The following is an 8,397-nucleotide window of genomic DNA, read 5'->3' as shown; positions in this document are numbered from 1 at the left end:
CATTAAAATATGCTATTTCACTCACTGGGCAATGTCTCTGGGCCTTGTCTGCATCGCCCAGTGCCATCGTCCAGAGATTTCAGCAAGCTAAATCTCAGTGGGGCTTGCACAGGGGTTTGACCCCTTGGTCAGGGCATTTTCCCCACTTACCATTTAGAGGTTTTTACACACTTTTTCAAAGGTCGGTCCCACTATTATGGGGAAGAGAGAGATTACCTGGGGTCTAGGCCATACATCATGCTATGAGCTGTGCAAGTGCAGGGGTCTGCTATCCATCTTCTGACAGGTATATAGGGGAACCTGCATAGGATTTTCTCATTGATCCCATTGACTGGAGTGATACTCCACAGTGGTCCTGGTTGCCTAGTCAGGGTTCCTACCCTTCAATCAAAAGTCCAACCAGTCAGGTACAGGGTTTGACAACTGGAATGATACTCCACAGTGTGCTTGGATGCCATGTCAGGGGTTCCTGTCCTTCAATCAAAAATTTCAGCCAGTCAAGGGCAGGTTTGACAGATAGACCCATCTCAACAATATGTCTATGCCTTCTTTCCAAGGCCCCATTTTGTTTATGGGTGTGAGCACAAAAACCGATGCTCTATTCCCATTTCAGTTAGGTATTTGGAGATTGACCGGAATTCGCCACCCCAATCACTATGGAATCTTTTAATTTTTCAGTCAAACATGTTCTCCACCAGATTCATGAATTTCTGAAAAATAGTTAGAGCTTCAAATTTCAAAGTAAGTGGATATAACCAAATATATTTACTGAAATCATCAACAAAACTAATATAATACCAATAGTAATTGGTGAAGGTCCCCACAAATCCGAGTAAATTAATTCAAGAGGTACCGTAGAAATTGTAGGGGATGGGGAAAAAGGTAGCTTATTACTTTTTCCTTGTTCACAAGCATCACAAATCACATAGTCCTTTGCAAAATTAACAGGGAGTTGAAATTTATTTAAAACAAAATGAACAATTCTAAGAGCTGGATGACCCATTCTATGGTGCCATTGATTTATTCAAGCCCATTCTCCAAGATGTGCGGATGGTCCTTTATTCTTGGCTTTGTTATTCAAAACTATTTGATAAAGGCCATCTCTAGTTTAGCCCTGCAGCAGACATTTCCCTGTTCGCCGATCCTTCACATACACACAAGATGCGCCAGGATCCAGGTACCACACATTGTCAGTCTGCTGTCCAGAATTATAATCTGCATAGTTTGCACTTGGTGGAGTATTATATGACTGGGAATAAGCATGGTTGTAATGATTGTAGCACTCTAGGGTTCGATGCCTTTTATTGCAGATCTGGCATTCAACAGTTGGTGGATTTACACCACGATCCTTAGATTGGGATTGAGATCCAAATGTTTGGCCCCCAAAATGACTTGATTGGTGGTTACGATTGGGTGGATAATGACCACCTTGATATCGTCCTTGGCCTCCATGTCTACCACGATTGGCTGTTTGATAATTGGAACGACCACCACAGGTGTGTGAAGCTGGTACTGTAGTTGCATAATTTGAGTAGTGGATGCAGTGGAATAAGGTGCTACCAATGTAGTCCAAACTTCATTTGAGGTTTTGCATCCTACAACTTGAGAGTGAACAGGCTCGGTCAGAGTTGCAATGAGCCACCAAACCAGCATGGTGTCCATGTAGTGTATTTAGGATTGAGAGCAGCAGGCACAGTGTCTGTGGCGGGAGTCATCTGCGCAGGACATGGAGTTGAGCCTTCGACCAAGGAAAAGAGATCGAGACTGGTGAGCAATGGTTCAACTTGGGATTTCCACAGCATGTAGTTGGAGTCTGAGAGTTTGATGGTCAAGAGATGGTTAAGGGTGGTGAGGGTGGGAAAAGGTCCCTTGTCGGCCTGAGCTTCTAATGCCATGTTAAGATTGAGAGAAGACATGAAGAAAGGTTGAGAGACAAGAGAAGGAAGACACAAAGTTTTACTTGGTTCGGTGGTTTATCACCTACATCCAAGGGTTCGCTTCTTGAGAGAGTATATTGTATTCACTTACCTTTCTTCATTCATTCTTACACTATTTAAATCTATCCTTGCCATAACCGATGGATCTATCTTAGGGAAAAGATAAGAATAAAATCCTTGATTTAGGGGCTGATAATTAGGGGGAGACATAGGAGACATATCTGCTCTATTTCCTTGATATTTTGAATTATTTCCATTGATGAAATTGGCATGTATTTTGTGTGCAAGCTAAGTGATACAGCATAAAATCACCTCACCAGTCAGAAGCCGCCACGTGGCCGAGCCGAGGTCACCCCAAGAATTGAACCGAGCTGAATAAGAAACTGGGCCGACCTGTTCTCCATTAGGTCGCATGGCTGGACCGAGCACTCGGTTGAGCCCGCGACACATCACCCATGCCGACCTCCATGGCGGAGCATACACAAGACTGCCTAGGCCGAGGTGACTGCCGAGATCGACCTCCCATGCCGACCTCCATGGCCGACCTCCGAGGCCGAGCCCTCCACCAAGGTCATCACAACTACCCACCAAGAATCGCGGAGCCATGTTAGCACATCCCAAAAATCACAGGGTAAGGATTGAGCCACGATTGTAACACGATACGAAATCGCGCCAAGTATGGACTCTTACCTTAGTAAGAGTTTGACCCCGAAAATGATTCTCCACACCGCTCTACACGATAGAGCCTTCCAAAAGAAGGACTCCTACCATACCAGGACTCTCCCAACCGCCTCACCTCATCCTCACTCTATAAATACCCAGGTATGAAGCACCATAGAGGATCTCACTTTTTACTAGCTGTTACGCTGTTGCACCGGAGACCTGACTTGAGAGTCGGAGATTCCTAGGCCGGAGCCACATCGGCTCTCTTCCGCTCACTCGTCTTTTTGCAGGCTCATCCGTGGGTAAACCGGACGACGGAGGTTTTCACATGCAACAGATTTGGCACCGTCTGTGGGAATGATGTCAGCAAGCCATCATCGTTTCTACCAACTTCAAGGGCAGGAACAATGGTGCAAACAAGATCAGGACAGCATGGCTCCGCCTCCCGTGGGGATGAGCCATAACCTGATAGGCAAGCGAGACGTTCGCCGCCCCTTGAAGCATCACGGTAAGGCGCGACTGGAAGACCCCCTCGGGCAGGGGGTGTGCAGCCCAGCACAGGCGCCGCGGCCAATCCAACTCCCCTGTCGGAGGATGGGAATGGTGGAAGTGTGTTGGACACAGCAACGGCTGACCGGACACAGGTCGAGCCAAACTTGAATGGGCTGAGCCTACCACTGTCGCCACCCTTATCGGAGGATTTGGATCCGGAAGCCCCGGTGAATAATTGACAAGTTATGGATTTATAGGTGCAGATACTCCACACCAAAGAGATGTTGCATACTTTCATGACCCAGATGGCCCGGGGTGGGCTGATGGGTCAACCACCGATCGCGCCCCCTCCAGCCCCGGTGATCCACGTAGAGGGAAACTTACCGTAGAATGGTGGCCAGTATCGGGCCAAGCCTAGCCGAGCCGCATCGTCACATCCGCCTAGTCAGAAAACTCCTCCTTCTCATCCAAACAGGAGCGCTTGGTGGGGTGAGCAGGAGCATCGTCGTAGCCCGAAGATCGGGCAAGAGATCGAACCAGCGGCTTTGGTAGCGAGGAGATCGGTATTTTTGGGCCTGCACAGAGAGGACGGACAGTCGAGGGCACACTGAGAATAGCAGGAGGTAGCCCCCCGGCGCCGAAGCCCTCCGCCGCTCCGAGAAGAACAGCCGAGGAGCCCCCATTGGTCCAATTTCCAGGTGGAAAGAAGAATAAGGAGGGGTGATGCTGATCGACCCGATCAGAATGGCCGACCTTAAAGGGACGGCCAAGTGAACCGATCCTGAGTTGAAAGACAAGATGGTCGACCTCGGCCGAATGAACGGGACGATTAGCACCTGGTGGATGAGCCAAACGACCGAGCACATGAAATCGAGCTGGAAAAGCGGCTACGAGACTTGGCCGAGCAGGTTGAGGGATTGAAGAAATAGGCAACCCCGGACGCCTATTCACTGGTCAGACGACTCCGTTATCCTCCCGAGATCATGATCGCGCCACTACCAGCCAGGTTCAAGCCCCCTCCCTTCGACCGGTATGGCGGGACGATCGACCTGATGGATCATATCAACTACTTCAATGCGATGATGACCATGTACGGGGGAACCGAGATTGTCTCTTATCAGGCTTTCCCTACATCCCTCAAGGGCGCGGTGACCTCATGGTTCTCCTGGTTGCCACCGAACTCCATAACAGGCTTCGCTCAGCTCTGTCAAGCCTTCGTCACGCACTTTTAGAGTAGTATGAAACACAAGAAGATGACGGTCAACCTCCTCAGCGTGAAGCAACGATCTGATGAGTCAATCCGAGCGTTCGTCTCACGTTTCAACAAAGAATCCTTAGACATCAAGGATTTTGATGAGGCCACGGCCCATACTGCGATGAGCAACGGGCTCGCTGACATGGACCTCATCAAGGACTTGGCCCGGAAGCCGACCAGAAACCTGACCGAGCTCTTGGAGAGGTGCAATGAGTTTGTAAATATGGCCGAGGTGTTCCAAGCCCGAAAGGGAAAAGAAGGCCGAGCCGAGAATAAAAGGCCGACGACCGATGACCGCAAGGAGGAAAAGCGGCCCAGGATGGATCGCCGAGCCGAGAGATCAGATCGAGCTCGGAGTCTCGATTACACTCCACTCAATACCTCGTGCAAGGAGATTTTGATGCAAATACAGGACGGCGGATACAGTCGCCGACCCTGACCGATGCAAGCCGGGTCATCTCAGAATCCCAACAAGTATTGTCAATTCCACAAGGACACCGGTCATGACACCGAGGATTGTTATCAGCTGAAAAGAGAAATTGAAGAGCTAATAAAAGCGGGGCACCTGAAGCAATATGTCAAGGGAGGCCGAGAAGAACGTGGGGGTCGACGACCTAAAGATCACGATCAAAGGAGAGCCAAGCTGAGGTCCAAAAATAGGCGGGCCGAGCGTGACGAAGATAAAGCCCGAGCTGAGAAGAAAGATGACGGATCCGGGCTGAGCAGTGATAAGGGAGATCTAATATACACTATCCTTAGAGGGCCCAGACAAGAGTCCACTCGGAAGGCCAAGGCAAATGTGCAGTTTGTCAGAGTCGCTGAGATGCCAGACAAAAGGCCGAAGTCTAAGGCGACGATCTCCTTCACCGAGGCCGACCTGGAAGGTATAAGCCTACCTCACGATGATGCTTTGGTGGTGCAGGTGGAAATTGCAAAGAGACCCATTCATCGCGTATTGGTCGACACGGGCGCATCCGTGGACCTTATGTCGCTAGACGCGTACCGACAATTTGGCTTCGGTGATGAAGTGCTCAAGCCTGAGGGCACCTCACTTCATGGGTTCTCGGGAGCCGCCACCACCATTAAGGGCTCAATCGACCTACTGGTCACGTTCAGACAAGCTCCATGTCAAGTGACGATCCAAGTCAAATTCATGGTGGTGCGGTCGGTGGTGGCCTTCAACGCCATACTCGGCCGCCCATCATTGACCACTCTCCAAGCCATCATCTCGCCGACGTACTTGAAGATGAAGTTACCAACAGAGAACGACATTGGAGAAATCTGAGGTGATCAAAAGAAAGCTCGGGAGTGTTACGCCACATTCGTCAAGCAAAATAAAGGCAACGTCCGAGGAATGGCGATGTGCGTCGAACACCTCCCAGAAGACCAGCGGGATGAGCTCACAGAAAGGCGTGGAAGACCTGTAGAAGATCTCACCTCGTTCTCCCTCAGCAATGAAGATCCGACGAAGATGGTACAACTCGGGTCATTGTTGAGCGAGGAACAAAGGAATCGGTTCGAAAACTTCTTGAAGGCAAATGCCGACATATTCGCCTGGTCGGCCACCGACATGTCCGGTATACCTCGGCATATAGCCGAGCATCGACTACACATAGATCCGAGTCAAAAGTCGGTTCAACAGAAGAGAAGAAACTATGCCCTTGATCCCCAAGCCACCATCAAGGAAGAAGTAGAGAAGCTACGTCGATCAGGTTTCATCCGAGAAGAAAAATTCCTGACTTGGTTGGTGAACGTCGTTATGGTTCCCAAGCCGAACGAGAAATGGAGGATGTGCGTCGACTACACCGACCTTAACAAGGCTTGCCCAAAGGACGAGTACCAGTTACCTCAGATTGATCTCTTGATTGACGCCACGACGGGACATGAAATATTGAACTTCATGGATGCATACTCCGGCTACAACCAAATCATGATGCATGAGGAGGATGAGTCGTACACAGCATTCCGAACTGACCAAGAAAATTTTTGCTACAAGGTCATGCCATTCGGATTGAAGAATGCCAGAGCGACATACCAGTGGCTCGTGAACTATATATTTCACGAGCAGATCGGAAGAAACATGAAAGTCTACGTGGATGACATGTTAATAAAGAGCTTGAAGGTCGAGCACCACTTGGCCGACCTAGAAGACGCCTTTGGCGTATTGAGGAAGAACCAAATGAAACTGAACCCCGCCAAGTGTGCATTTGGCGTGACCTCGGGAAAGTTCCTCAGCTTCATGGTCTCCATCAGAGGCATCGAAGCCAATCCGGCAAAAATTAAGGCCATCCAAGAGATGATCCCTCCAAGGACAATCCGAGAAGTACAAAGGCTAAACGAGCGAGTGGCGGCATTGGCACGACTCATGTCGAGGTCGGGCGACAAGTGCCTACCGTTCTTCAAGGCCCTCAAGAACATCCGGAACCCAAAGGACTTCGTCTGGTTGGACGAGTGCAAGAAAGTGAAGAGCTGAAGAAATACTTGGAGAACCCGCCTCTTCTCCGCCGACCCGAGCCAAAAGAAGAGCTTCAAGTTTACTTAGCCGCTACCTCAGTAGCGGTCAGCGGGGTGTTGGTAAGGGAAGAAGGTCGAGCTCAGAAGCCCATATACTACATCAGCCATGTTCTTGTCGACGTTGAGACGAGATACTCCAAGTTCGAGAAGGTAGCATTCGCTCTTGTCACGGTCGTGAGAAAGCTAAGGCCATACTTTCAAGCTCATCCGATCGCGGTGCTGACCGACCAGCCTCTCAAGAAATTATTGCACAAGGGCAACGTGTCAAGTTGGCTGATTACCTGGGCGGTCGAGCTGAGTGAGTACGATATAAGCTATAGCTCGAGGACTGCGATAAAAGGGCAAGCACTTGCCAACTTCGTCGCCGAGTGCACAATGCCCGACCTCGAGGTCGAGGAAGAGGAGACAGCGGAAGAAGCCAATGCAGGAGCTAAGACCGACCTGACCTGGACCATGAACGTTGACGGCTCGAGCAACCCCGGAGGGAGCGGGGCTGGGCTAATCTTAGTCAGCCCCTAGGGCTTTCACATATAATACCCCCTAAGATTCAAGTTCCCAGCCTCGAACAATGAGGCCGAGACGAAGCCCTCCTAGCCGGGCTCCGAGTGAGCAAGGTTGTAGGCGTCAAACAATTGAGGGTACGAGCAGACTCGTAACTTGTGGCCAACCAGGTCAATGGAGACTATGAAAGAATGATAGCCTACCTGAACCGAGCACGGGAGATGATTTCCAAGCTCGAGCACTTTGAAATGACCCGAGTACCGAGGAAAGAGAACATCATGGCCGACACCCTGTCTAGGTTGGTCGAGGCCGACGTCCCAAATCTGAGCCGATCAGTATACATTGAGATTCTGGAGAAGCCTTCCTTGCAATAAGAAAGCGTCAAACACATTGAGGAGGACGGGCCGACCTGGATGGACCCCATTGTAAACAACTTAGAGAATGACCAGCTCCCGGAGAGTCGGGAAGAAGCAAGAAAAGTCAAGATCCGAGCTGCCAAGTACACCATGATCGACGGAGTACTTTATAAGAAAGCCATCTCAGCGCCCCTTCTCCGATGCCTCAGACGAAAGGGAGCCGAATACGCCCTGGCCGAGGTGCACGAAGGAATATTCGGGAGCCACATGGGCGGCCGAGCCCTAGCATATAAGATACTTCGACAAGGGTTCTATTGGCAGAGAATACAAGAAGAGGCCATGAAGTATGTGAAGACGTGCGAGAAGTGTCAGCTCTTCGCACCAGTGCCGAGCCTACCTGTAACCAAGGTGACCTCTATGCTGAGTCCAATTCCTTTCGCTATGAGGGGGATGGATATTCTCAGAGATTTCACCCCGGCATCGGGAAATAGAAAGTACGTGGTGGTGGCGATCGATTACTTCACCAAGTGGGTCGAGGCTAAGCCCCTCACAACCATCACCAAAAAGAGCATGGAGAAGTTCTTTCGGGATAAGGTCATCTACCGGTTCGAACTACCAAAAGTGCTCATCACGGACAATGGCGCGCAATTCAATAACCCAGCCTTCTGAGAGTTCTGCG

Source organism: Telopea speciosissima, unplaced genomic scaffold, assembly GCF_018873765.1.
Source record: "Telopea speciosissima isolate NSW1024214 ecotype Mountain lineage unplaced genomic scaffold, Tspe_v1 Tspe_v1.0056, whole genome shotgun sequence".
Taxonomy (NCBI): domain Eukaryota; kingdom Viridiplantae; phylum Streptophyta; class Magnoliopsida; order Proteales; family Proteaceae; genus Telopea; species Telopea speciosissima.
This window is presented reverse-complemented; position numbering follows the sequence as displayed.